Source organism: Mustela erminea, chromosome 9 (genome assembly GCF_009829155.1).
Source record: "Mustela erminea isolate mMusErm1 chromosome 9, mMusErm1.Pri, whole genome shotgun sequence".
In the NCBI taxonomy this organism is placed as follows: Eukaryota; Metazoa; Chordata; class Mammalia; order Carnivora; family Mustelidae; genus Mustela; species Mustela erminea.
Genome location: NC_045622.1, coordinates 11,255,259 through 11,269,787, shown reverse-complemented (window position 1 = coordinate 11,269,787; position 14,529 = coordinate 11,255,259).

Below are 14,529 nucleotides of genomic sequence, written 5' to 3'. Positions count from 1 at the left end.
GGAGTCCAAACGCTAGCCCCCCATCTTGCCTGGCTGTGCCTGTTGAAGAAGTCATGTTCTCCAGATGGGGCCGCCACTAAATGACCGGCTATCAGCCTGGGTCCTGAGTGCCACCGTGGAGTCAGGCACCTAACAGAATCAAGAAATAATGTGAGTAAAGAAAACTTTCTTTGTTGTTGTTGTTGTTGTTGTTGTTGTTGCTGTTTTGGGATTAAACCACTAAGTGTGGAGGTTGTTCATTACTTAGTATAATCTAGACAATGTGGATATCTCATCCAATGTACCAACCTGAGTAGAGGGAAGGTAAAAGACATGAGCCTCTGATTGAGGATAAAAGAAAAGGGATACAATTGATATCTTTGTGGGATGCTACTGCAAATTCACCAGAGACCAGGGTATGGATTTCTTGATAGACACAACTATGCTAGAATAGCAACAAGACGGAGAAATTTGCTTTCTTTAGGCATGGGGCTGTAGAAAAGGAAAAGTGCCCCCTTTTGATCCTGGTCCTTCAAAGAGCTGGATTCTTAGCACCTGAAGTGGTGCTAAGTTAGTTCTTGGTCTTAGGAATTCTGTCTCCTCACCTACCTGGTTTTGGTGATAATTCTCAAATGCTCTGTATCTCTGGATTTGGCGTTATAGATTACTTGCAATACCCAACTCCTAGTAGGTGTTCTCAGGTTTATTTTGGTTTCAGTTTATTTAATATTCTTGACAGAAGTCCTAGCTCATCTGATGGAAATAAAGATACTACGATGATACCCATCACCATAGGGTGAGTTACTTCTAGAAATACTTCCTAATGAGAGTTAACAACCCCCTACTAAGGATACAAATGGTTGCCAAAACCATAAGAGATACTTTGTAGTATAAGTTCACCAAATGTAGATTTTGGTCAAATGCCCTATGGTCAAGTGTTAAAACCAATATTCAAAGCCAAAACAAGCTGAAAATAGCCATTATAGAAGGACATAATGGGGTATAAGATATATTATTTATGCATATACAAAATTTATATTTATAGGAAATATATCATTAGATCCAAAATATTATTATTATAAACTATAATTATAAATGTCTCACTAAACTTTTAGAAGTGAAATTTTAACATTTGAAACTTACCATAGGACTACACGGGTAGACTTGCTTGTCATGGTCAGCTGTTGGACAGCTCCCAGATGGCATGATGGCAAGATTAGGGAACTCATTAAAATTGGTAAAAGAACAAGAAATTGGGGGTCACCTAGTCTTTCCCTTATGTTATCCTCTTGTCTTCGACTCTAGTGTTCTTTATTATGGCTAGTTATTCTATGTTTTGGAGTTTTCCCTTGTGAAATTTGGAGGTCACAAAATTGACCTTCTTACTTCATTCTGACAGGATATAAAAAATCTCCCCCCAAAGAAATTTTTCTTGAAAGAATCACAGCCTCAATGGAATTAGAAAACTAAAATTTATATATAGTTCTTAAAGCTTATTTTGTTTAATATATATCTAATCGTTTTATAAACATTAGAACTATGGCATAATCCCATTTTTATTACTCTGCTTTGTATTATTTAAATTCTTATAAATATTTATTTGCTGAGAAAGAATAACTTCCTGGTGTTATCCTGCTAAGATAACTCCCCTTAATTTTTGTATTAACTGCTAACCTATATCCTTATTTATCTATTTAAAGACTCAATTACTTTTGTATAAAAAAAAGAAGAGTTTCCATTTTTGTTGTTCAATTTTATAATTGCAGTAATAAATATGCCTTCATACTTTTAATAGACTAAGAATGTTCATATATAAAATACAGAAAGGATTTTCACTCTAAGTTGTATCTAGAATGCTCACTTACATTTACTTATCAATTGATTTTATTTATTTGAGAGAGAAAGAGAGCACAAATGGGGGGGAGGAGAAGAAGCAGGTTCCCCACTGAACAGGGAACCCTAATCAGGGCTTAATCCAAGGGCGCTGAGATCATGACCTGAACTGAAGGCAGATGCTTAACTGACTGAGCCACCCAGGCATCCCTCGGATGCTCACTTATATTTAAAGGATCAATGATAATCTGAGGAACATGTTACATTTCTGTTACTTATTTTGCTAAACTGATTAGACATAGTAGCAAACCAGTGGATAAAGTTGTTATTGACCAGATCAAAGGTACCCAAAGTTATGTTTAAACATAGAGCTGGACTATCCTCACATCCAGAGTCTGAAACTGATCATGAAGTCAAGGCTGAATAGCAAATTTGTTGGCCAGATTGGATGTAGCCTTATTGTGGTGAATCTCTAGTGTGTACAAACAATGCTTTGAAGACAAAGTCTCTGATATCTAGAACTTACCAGAAGGTGAATGCCAAACACCACATTCAAGCCAGGCACACTTTAATCAGGAAAGCGATTCTCCTCCCTGAGCAGATCCGCTCCTCGTATGGGATTGGACTGGTTAGCAAACCCTGCAGAAGCAATGAGGGAAGCAGCACCCATAGATGCAGAAGAGGGATGGGGAAACACAACTGTCCTTAGTTTTGCCAAAGAAGATTTATGTTAAATAAATAAAAAGCTCATCTATAGTTCTAACCAAAGAGCAGAATAAAAAGAAAAGGGACATAGATGATGAGGCAGAGATCTGGACCATCGTCCCAGCTCTGCTAGTTATTCATGTTCCTCTTTAATCAAGACATGGAGTCCCCATGAGCCTGAGGTGTGCCCCCAGCAAAATGTAGGTCATGGTATGTACATTACCAGATTAATATAGGAAAGTTGAAAGTTTTGGAAATCCTAAAACTCTGCATAAAATAAATAGCTTTTAAACCTCCAAGTAAGCTCTTTATTAAGAAAAAAAAAAGGCTCATCAGTTCTTTTGGAAGATTGATAGGTTGATTGCTTGATTTAAGAGAGAGAGAGAGAGAGAGAAAGTGTGCTCACAGGAGAGGGTGGACAGAGGGAAAGAATGTCAAGCAGACTCCCCGCTGAACACCGGGGCTCGAGGCCAGGCTGGAGGTGGGGCCCCTCTCAGGGCTCTATGTCAGGGTCCTGAGCTATGGTCAAAATTAGGAGTCATAAGCTCAACCAAATGAGCCCCCCAGTACCCCAAATCTTATCTATTCTGATCACTCCCTTACCTCTCCAGTCTGCTGACACTATTTTTTTCCTGCTTACATGTTAGTATCTTAAAAAACAATATTAGTAGGGACACCTGCATGCCTCAGTGGGTTAAAGCCTCTGCCTTCGGCTCCGGTCATGATCCCAGGGTCCTGGGATTGAGGCCCGCACTGGGCTCTCTCCTCCACGGGGAGCCCATTTCCTCCTCTCTCTCTGCCTGCCTTTCTGCCTACTTGTGATCTCTGTCTATCAAATAAATAAATAAAATCTTTAAAAAAAAGTTAGCAGATGCTACCGTAATTCCCATTTTATGGATAAGGAACTGAGGAACAGAGCTAAGATTACACAGCTCAAAGCATCATAACATGCATAATTTACCAGTAAATCTAAATCTGGGAACCTTCAAGGCTGAACCTTGGCCTCAGTCCATGATTCCTTGAGCTAGGCAAATGTCAAGTGTAATAACATCAAGCCGTGCCTGAGAAACCCCTGAACTTAATGCCAACTCTTTTGATCCCATTAGGACACATTTCCGAGATTAAAAAGATAAGGTTTGTTTAAATACTGTAGAAAGGAAGACTGCTGCCTAAAATATTTTTTATTTAAAGTGCTTGAATATTCATTGCGAAAACTAATGCTGCTCCTGAGGCCAAGCAGATGACCCATTTGCATGCCTCAAAGAGGGCCAAATCTCAGTCTTGAAAGCTGCAAATAAACCGGTCACATTGGGACTGGCCAGCACTGCAGTGAGCTGGCTGACACAGGGCAACAAAAGTGGCCTGTTGGAATTGGTCAGATCCGTGTAAATATTAGAGATGGCCCTCAGCCACCCTAAAGCGAGGCTTCGGACAATTGGGAAGACGGCTGCATTCCCTCCATAATGGGTGTGGGAGGGGCCGTGCCAAACAAGGCGAAAGGATTCTGATGTTCTCTTCTAATATAGGCATGGGGCTAGAGAGGGTGGGGGGCATGGAGTGGGCAGACCCCAGACTGTGTTCTTCATGAAGCAGAATCAGGTGATTCTTCTCCCAGGGCTCCGTCACAGGTCAACCAGTGTTGACCTGGCAACTATCGACACAGAGGTAATGGGCTCATTCCTTAAGTCTCGCTTAGACTATTCTTGGAATGACAGAGAGCACCGTGTACTTTCCTTCCAGTCCCACCACAACAGCTGAAGCAAACAGAAGTGAGAAAACACCCACTCCCTGAGCTTGATACAGTGGGCCTAAAGAGGGGAAACCCCAAGCATCAGCTCAGACATATCCCAACTGCTTAAGTTCCAGGGGAAAAAAGATCAAGAATAATGACATCAAGGAAGCTGGGGAGCCTGAGCCAGAGAAATATGGTGGCAGCCCTGGAGGCTTACCTAGCGATGAGACTCTGGTGGCTGAGTCTGCCTAGTTACAAGGTTTGGCACAGGAAATCATTTGGCTCACTCAAGCGTGAGTGACAATCCAGTTGTCATAAAAAACAGTGCGCAGGGATTTACTCTCTACTCTCCCATTTCTCTACAAGGATGGAGGGATCCAGGGCAGCCAACTCTGTTAGATGTGTCTGCCCTGCAGAACCAAACGTCCCCATGACCTAAACTGAGAGTCACTGAGATATACAAAGTAGGAGTTATTCCTGCAGAAACTACTTCCTTCAGTTCAACTTTTATATCAGTAAAAGCAAACTTGTGATCTCCATCTTTCTGATAATTTTGTTTCTGTTGGTTGGTTTAGAATTCAAGAGGGGAGGCTAGGAGTGTGCTTTATTATAGTCCCTCAAACCCCAGACTTGTGTCTAGGATGCACCGGCTCAATGGATGAGTGTGATCATGAGACAGTGATTCAATCCAACCAGGTCTCTGTTTTCTCATCCATAAAATGGGGACAGTCGTCGAAACTACTTCAGGAATTGTTTCGCAGGGTGACCTCGTAACCCAAGAAAAGGGTTTCGCGGGGTCGTTGCATATTTTCAGTACCCAAGAAGTGTTGCCTATTATATTTATAATTTAATGCTTTAATTTTATTTTTGTTCTTTATTATTATAATTTTCAATTTTGCTGCAGAAATGCATTGGTCTGTCTTGTTTTTTAAATATGTTCTCTTGGCCCTGATGTCAGCTAATGTCCCAAACTCCTCTCCACCCAGTCCATGTGGAAAGGGATTTGAGACATTAACTGGTGTTGGTGAAGATGGGTTGGGGCATTAACTGGGGTCAGCGGAGATGGGGCTGGGATATTACCAATACCAGCAGAGATGAGTTTAGGGCATTAGCTGCTGTCAGTGCTAAAAGGACTGGTCGAAAAGGAAAACACAGCACTAAAATTCTGGGGCAAAGATCGAAATTGGACTATTGTCAAGAACATAGAAAATAAAAGAAATCCAATTGTATAAAGGAAGAAACAAGTTTTACAATGTGTGTGCGTGTTCTAGGAGGCAGTGCAGGAGTCAGGTAAATCAATACCTTGCAAATTGCCAGCACTCAGAGGTTGGCGGGTTATCACTTGCAGAGAGAGAAGGGAATAAGCAGGCTTTAGAAGCATGCTTTCCAGGAACGCTGCAGACAGGCACAGGTGGTGCGTGCCCAGGGCTGCTTAGCTAAAGAGCAAATATACAGAGACAGATAATTTGTAACAAAGGCCTCTAAGACAGGGTGCTGTGGTTACCTCCCTGTTGAACGCGATGCTCCCAATAGCTCCTTCCAGTCCATACTGGAATTGTTGCATGACATTGGAGGAAAGCAGCTGACCCCTAATTGGCAACAGTTATAATGGCCATGATCCATCCGACCACCTTGTGTTTACTAAGCCATGTGGATTCGTTATATGGATACGATATTAACTCCTTCAGTTATCTAACAGGAAACTATGGTCAGAGGAGCTAAGGCAATTTGTCTACCTTCACAGAGCTAGAAAGTTATAGATTTGGACTACAAACTGGGCTTACCAGAGCAGAAGAAAAATTCTCATATAAAATATAAGAAATTCTTCTGTCAAGATGCAGTGGTAGAAGCAAACCACTTCTAAGAAGTGGCTTTTGAAAGATCCCAACAGCAGAGATAAAAAAAGAAACCTTTATATTCTTAGAAATACAGAATTGAGCTCTTTTGTAGATTGCTCTGAAAAAGTAAAACTGAACTATGCTTTCAGGAATGCCAAAAAAAAAAAAAAGGTTCGCAAACATACAGACGGAAGAGACATGCAAAGGTTACTAAACAACTCCCTGCTAGACTTCAGAGAAGTGCCCATTGAGTCACTCAGGGACACAAGTTTATTTTCCCAGAATGTGTATCCGAGACAAGGGGTGGAGAGCCTGCCAAGCTTACCAAGCCTCCGGAGGTACAAATAACACATTCAGGAGATGATATAATTGTGAAATTGATTAACTACAAGTCATGCTAACTTTGCCTCCTGTTGATGGCCATAGCTTTAGATATATATTTTTAAGATTTTGTTTATGTATTTGAGAGAGAAAGAGAGAGCAGAAGCATGGGGAGGGGCAGAGGCCAAGGGAGAAGTAGGCTTCCCACGGAGCAGGGAGCCTGATGCAGGGGTTGATCCCAAGACCCTGGGATCATGACCTGAGCCAAAGGCAGACGCTTCACCAACTGAGCCACTCAGGTGGCCCAATGGTCTTAGCTTTAAAGATGATTAGCGTATAGAAAAGGGAATTATTAGCCACAGACGGGGTATTGGCAGAAGTCATGAACCATGCATAGTGCCAGTACAATGAGCACTTGGAAAGTGATTAAAAGGAAAATTAAACAGGGAGGCCTGGGGGGCTGAGTCAGTTAAGCATCCAACTCTTGATTTCAGCTCAGGTCATGATCTCAGGGTCCTGGGATCAAGTTCTGCTCAGTGGGGAATCTGTTTCTCCCTCTCCCTCTATAGCCCTCTACCTCTCCTGGCTCTCTCATTCCCTCTCTCTTTCTCTCAAATAAAGAAAATCTTAAAAAGCAAAAGGGGAAAGATATTTCGGATGTCTAGGTGAGTTGACCCCATGGGACAATGACATTCCATGCCCACTTGTACCAAAAAGCAGCCAACAGGACATTAACCTCTGGGTGCTCGGGCAACAGAGAAGTGCACCAGGTGACTTGCAGCACCCCAAAGCAGGAAACCTGTGCCCCCCAAATAGCTATTATCACCTGCATAATGTTGTATTTTTTCAGTACCCACAATAGCTTGAGGCAAGATTGTTCCTCCCAGAAAATAGCATCCTCTGAAATCGAATAGGGAAACTCTCATAGGGGATGAGTAGGCAGCAAAAAGCACCTAACATTGTGGAAATTCATTACCAAAAAAAAAAAAAAAAAAAAAAGGCCCTGAATTTACCACAGGTAGGACACCGAAGAAGGCAGTTAAGAGAACACACAGAACCATTCTTTTTTGTTTTAAAGATTTATTTATTTGAGAGAGAGAAAGGGAGGGAGTGGGGGGGAAGGGGCAGAGGAAGAGGGAATCCTGAAGCAGACACCCTGCTGAGCAAGAAGGCTGGTGTGGGGCTCGACCCAGGGCTTACCCTGGACCCGAAGATCATGACCTGGGCCAAAGTCAAGGGTCCACCACTAACTGAGCTACCCTGGCACCCCGAAACAGAACCATTCTTTAAGTCAATGTAACATACTCAGAAGGATAAGGTAGAATATTACATCAATTAAATAAGAACAGGTTAAAAAATGAGGAACTAAGGAATTATATCATAGAACTGTGGTAAAGAGCTAACTGACGGCTGGCTTATACAACAGAGATTTATTTTTTCACAATTCTGGAGGCTAGAAATGGCAGATCAAAGTGTTGGCAGGGCTGGTTTTTTCTGAGGCATCTCTCCTTGGCTTGTAGATGGCTAGCTTCTCCCTGACCCTGCAAATGGCTTTTCCACTATACCTGCCTGTGTCCTGCTCTCCTCTCCTTATAAGGACACCATTCTTTATTCCTAGAAATAGAGTAGTTAGCATCTTTAAGTCTAATCTGATCAGAGAACCAATACCAGAAACCCCAGAACGAATTCAGAAAACTTATCCTTAAAATTCTGTTTCTCTAAAATCAGTCTTGGTGCCAAAGTCTGCATTAACCAGGTTTTTTCAGAGAAACAGAACCACCAGAAGGTATACAGACCCTGAGAGAGAGAGAAACAGAGAGGGGGAGAGAGAGAGAGAGGGAGAAAAGGGGGATGGGGTGGGGGTGGGACAGAAAGAGATTGGTTTACTTTAAGAAACTGGTTCATGAGATTGTGGAGACTTGGAAAATCCAAACTCTGCAGAGAAGGATGTGAGGCTGGAGACCCAGGAAAGAAATGCAATTTCAGTTCAAAGACAGTTGCTAGGAGAATTTTTGCTTCTTTGGGGAAAGTCAGTCTTTATCTATTAAGATGGTCAAGGAATTGAATAAGATCCACACACATCATGAAGGACAATCTGTTTTAATCAAAGTCTCCTGGTTTAAATGTTAATCTCGTGTAAAAAAAAAATCTTCACAGAAATGTCTAGAACAGTATTTGACCAAATATCTGTACACTGTGGCTTAGCCAAATTGACACATGAAATCAACCATCACAGGAACTAATAGTTCACCTGGCGTGTTTGACATATTAAGGAGACTCCTACTATTCTAATACAGAATATAGAAAAGAATTTGAGTATGTTCACAGACAATTAAGCAAACAACAAAAGATTATTGTCCACACCAACAAAAATTGTATAAGGAATGAAGACCTAATCATAGTATCCCATGTGATTCATCTATGAGAAATATTGATATGATCAAGTTTGGTAGGCACAATGAGGTCTGCCCCCTCCTCCAGATGCCCACATCCAAATCCCTGGAACCTGTGAATACATTAACTTATTTAGACTTGTCGAGGTCATTAAGTTAGGGATCTTAAGCTGGGAGATTATCCAGGTGAGCCCAATGTAATGGCAAGATCCCTTATAAGAGGGCGAGGCGGGGCGAGGCAGGGCGATCTGGAAGTAAAGGGTTAGAGAGTCTGACAGAGACAGGAAGAGGTTACCTGGCTGGGTGGAAGATGGAGGGGGAGAACACCACGAGGGTGCAGCTGGTCTCTAGAAACTGGAAAATACAAGGTCACCGGTTCTCCCCCAAAGCTTCCAGAAGGAACCAGCACCACTAGCACCTTGACTCCAGCCCAGCGAGACTTTTTTCGGACCTACAGAGTGTAAGGTAATGAGGAGGAGTCAAGATGGCGGAGAAGTAGCAGGCTGAGACTACATCAGCTAGCAGGAGATCAGCTAGATAGCTTATCTAAAGATTGCAAACACCTGCAAATCCATTGGCAGATCGAAGAGAAGAACAGCAATTCTGGAAACAGAAAAACAACCACTTTCTGAAAGGTAGGACCGGCGGAGAAGTGAATCCAAAGCGACGGGAAGATAGACCCTGGGGGGAGGGGCTGGCTCCCGGCAAGCGGCGGAGCAACGGAGCACAAAATCAGGACTTTTAAAAGTCTGTTCCGCTGAGGGACATCGCTCCAGAGGCTAAACCAGGGCGAAGCCCATGCGGGGTCAGTGTGGCCTCAGGTCCCGCAGGGTCACAGAAGGATCGGGGGTGTCTGAGTGTCGCAGAGCTTGGGGGTATTGGAACGGGAAAACCGGCTACAGAGACAGAGCCAACAGTAAGATCACAGCTCGGGGTTACCTTGAATCGGTCGCAGGATCGGTGAACTCAGAGCGTGGCCGGAGAGCAGGCAGACGGGAGTTACTGGGCGCTGTTCTCTGAGGGCGCACTGAGGAGTGGGGCCCCGGGCTCTCGGCTCCTCCAGGCCAGAGACCAGGAGGCCGCCATTTGTATTCCCATCCTCCGGAACTCTACAGAAAGCGCTCAGGGAAAAAAGCTTCTGAAAGCAAACCTGAGCGGATTACTCAGCCCGGCCCCTGGTAAGGGCGGTGCCATTCCACCTGGGGCAAAGACACTTGAGAATCACTACACCAGGCCCCTCCCCCAGAAGATCAACAAGAAATCCAGCCAAGACCAAGTTCACCTACCAAGGAGTGCGGTTTCAATACCAAGGAGAGCAGCAGAATTCCAGAGGAGGAGAAAGCAAAGCACGGAACTCATGGCTTTCTCCCTGTGATTTTTTTTTTAGTTTTGCAGTCAAGTTAATTTTTTTCTTTTTCATTTTTTTTCTCTTCTTCTGCTAAAATTTTTTTTAACTTTTACCCTTTTCTTTTTTAACGTTTTTAACTAGTTTATCTAATATATATATTTTTTCCTTTTTATATTTTTCTTTATTCGTTTTCTTTTTTTTAATTCTTTTATTTTATTTATTTTTTTTTTCTTTCTTTCTTTTTGAACCTTTTTTTATCCCCTTTCTCCCCCCCTCACAATTTGGGATCTCTTCGGATTTCGTTAAAGCATATTTTCCTGGAGTTGTTGCCACCCTTTTAGTATTTTACTTGCTCCTTCATATACTTTTATCTGGACAAAATGACAAGGCGGAAAAATTCACCACAAAAAAAAAGAAGAAGAGGCAGTACCGAAGGCTAGGGACCTAATCAATACAGATATTGGTAATATGTCAGATATAGAATTCAGAATGACAATTCTCAAGGTTCTAGCCGGGCTCGAAAAAGGCATGGAAGATATTAGAGAAACCCTCTCGGGAGATATAAAAGCCCTTTCTGGAGAAATAAAAGAACTAAAATCTAACCAAGTTGAAATCAAAAAAGCTATTAATGAGGTGCAATCAAAAATGGAGGCTCTCACTGCTAGGATAAGTGAGGCAGAAGAAAGAATTAGTGATATAGAAGACCAAATGACAGAGAATAAAGAAGCTGAGCAAAAGAGGGACAAACAGCTACTGGACCACGAGGGGAGAATTCGAGAGATAAGTGACACCATAAGACGAAACAACATTAGAATAATTGGGATTCCAGAAGAAGAAGAAAGAGAGAGGGGAGCAGAAGGTATACTGGAGAGAATTATTGGGGAGAATTTCCCCAATATGGCAAAGGGAACGAGCATCAAAATTCAGGAGGTTCAGAGAACGCCCCTCAAAATCAATAAGAATAGGCCCACACCCCGTCACCTAATAGTAAAATTTACAAGTCTCAGTGACAAAGAGAAAATCCTGAAAGCAGCCCGGGAAAAGAAGTCTGTAACATACAATGGTAAAAATATTAGATTGGCAGCTGACTTATCCACAGAGACGTGGCAGGCCAGAAAGAGCTGGCATGATATTTTCAGAGCACTAAACGAGAAAAACATGCAGCCAAGAATACTATATCCAGCCAGGCTATCATTGAAAATAGAAGGAGAGATTAAAAGCTTCCAGGACAAACAAAAACTGAAAGAATTTGCAAACACCAAACCAGCTCTACAGGAAATATTGAAAGGGGTGCTCTAAGCAAAGGGAGAGCCTACAAGTGATAGATCAGTAAGGAACAGAGACAAGATACAGTAACAGTCACCTTACAGGCAATATAATGGCACTAAATTCATATCTCTCAATAGTTACCCTGAATGTTAATGGGCTAAATGCCCCAATCAAAAGACACAGGGTATCAGAATGGATAAAAAAACAAAACCCATCTATATGTTGCCTCCAAGAAACTCATTTTAAGCCCGAAGACACCTCCAGATTTAAAGTGAGAGGGTGGAAAAGAATTTACCATGCTAATGGACATCAGAAGAAAGCAGGAGTGGCAATCCTTATATCAGATCAATTAGATTTTAAGCCAAAGACTTTAATAAGAGATGAGGAAGGACACTATATCATACTCAAAGGGTCTGTCCAACAAGAAGATCTAACAATTTTAAATATCTATGCCCCCAACGTGGGAGCAGCCAACTATATAAACCAATTAATAACAAAATCAAAGAAACACATCAACAATAATACAATAATAGTAGGGGACTTTAACACTCCCCTCACTGAAATGGACAGATCATCCAAGCAAAAGATCTGCAAGGAAATAAAGGCCTTAAACGACACACTGGACCAGATGGACATCACAGATATATTCAGAACATTTCATCCCAATGCAACAGAATACACATTCTTCTCTAGTGCACATGGAACATTCTCCAGAATAGATCACATCCTCGGTCCTAAATCAGGACTCAACCGGTATCAAAAGATTGGGATCATTCCCTGCATATTTTCAGACCACAATGCTCTAAAGCTAGAACTCAACCACAAGAGGAAGTTTGGAAAGAACCCAAATACATGGAGACTAAACAGCATCCTTCTAAAGAATGAATGGGTCAACTGGGAAATTAAAGAAGAATTGAAAAGAATCATGGAAACAAATGATAATGAAAATACAACGGTTCAAAATCTGTGGGACACAACAAAGGCAGTCCTGAGAGGAAAATATATAGCGGTACAAGCCTTTCTCAAGAAACAAGAAAGGTCTCAGGTACACAACCTAACCCTACACCTAAAGGAGCTGGAGAAAGAACAAGAAAGAAACCCTAAGCCCAGCAGGAGAAGAGAAATCATAAAGGTCAGAGCAGAAATCAATGAAATGGAAACCAAAAAAACAATAGAACAAATCAACGAAACTAGGAGCTGGTTCTTTGAAAGAATTAATAATATTGATAAACCCTTGGCCAGACTTATCAAAAAGAAAAGAGAAAGGACCCAAATAAATAAAATCATGAATGAAAGAGGAGAGATCACAACTAACACCAAAGAAATACAAACTATTATAAGAACATACTATGAATAACTCTACGCCAACAAATTTGACAATCTGGAAGAAATGGATGCATTCCTAGAAACATATAAACTACCACAACTGAACCAGGAAGAAATAGAAAGCCTGAATAGACCCATAACCAGTAAAGAGATTGAAACAGTCATTAAAAATCTCCAAACAAACAAAAGCCCAGGGCCAGATGGCTTCCCGGGGGAATTCTACCAAACATTTAAAGAAGAACTAATCCCTATTCTCCTGAAACTGTTCCAAAAAGTAGAAATGGAAGGAAAACTTCCAAACTTATTTTATGAGGCCAGCATCACCTTGATCCCAAAACCAGACAAGGATCCCATCAAAAAAGAGAGCTATAGACCAATATCCTTGATGAACACAGATGCGAAAATTCTCACCAAAATACTAGCCAATAGGATTCAACAGTACATTAAAAGGATTATTCACCACGACCAAGTGGGATTTATTCCAGGGCTGCACGGTTGGTTCAACATCCGCAAATCAGTCAATGTGATACAACACATCAATAAAAGAAAGAACAAGAACCATATGATACTCTCAATAGATGCTGAAAAAGCATTTGACAAAGTACAGCATCCCTTCCTGATCAAAACTCTTCAAAGGGTAGGGATAGAGGGCACATACCTCAATATCATCAAAGCCATCTATGAAAAACCCACCACAAATATCATTCTCAATGGAGAAAAACTGAAAGCTTTTCCGCTAAGGTCAGGAACAGAGCAGGGATGTCCATTATCACCACTGCTATTCAACATAGTACTAGAAGTCCTAGCCTCAGCAATCAGACAACAAAAGGAAATTAAAGGCATCCAAATCAGCAAAGAAGAAGTCAAATTATCACTCTTCGCATATGATATGATACTATATGTGGAAAACCCAAAGGACTCCACTCCAAAACTGCTAGAACTTGTACAGGAATTCAGTAAAGTGTCAGGATATAAAATCAATGCACAGAAATCAGTTGCATTTCTCTACACCAACAACAAGACAGAAGAAAGAGAAATTAAGGAGTCAATCCCATTTACAATTGCACCCAAAACCATAAGATACCTAGGAATAAACCTAACCAAAGAGGCACGGAATCTATACTCAGAAAACTATAAAGTACTCATGAAAGAAATTGAGGAAGACACAAAGAAATGGAAAAATGCTCCATGCTCCTGGATTGGAAGAATAAATATTGTGAAAATGTCTATGCTACCTAAAGCAATCTACACATTTAATGCAATTCCTATCAAAGTACCATCCATCTTTTTCAAAGAAATGGAACAAATAAGTCTAAAATTTATATGGAACCAGAAAAGACCTCAAATAGCCAAAGGGATATTGAAAAAGAAAGCCAAAGTTGGTGGCATCACAATTCCAGACTTCAAGCTCTATTACAAAGCTGTCATCATCAAGACAGCATGGTACTGGCACAAAAACAGACACATAGATCAATGGAACAGAATAGAGAGCCCAGAAATAGACCCTCAACTCTATGGTCAACTCATCTTTGACAAAGCAGGAAAGAATGTCCAATGGAAAAAAGACAGTCTCTTCAATAAATGGTGTTGGGAAAATTGGACAGCCACATGCAGAAAAATGAAATTGGACCATTTTCTTACACCACACACAAAAATAGACTCAAAATGGATGAAGGTCCTCAGTGTGCAAAAGGAATCCATCAAAATCCTTGAGGAGAACACAGGCAGCAACCTCTTCGACCTCAGCGGCAGCAACATCTTCCTAGGAACAACGCCAAAGGCAAG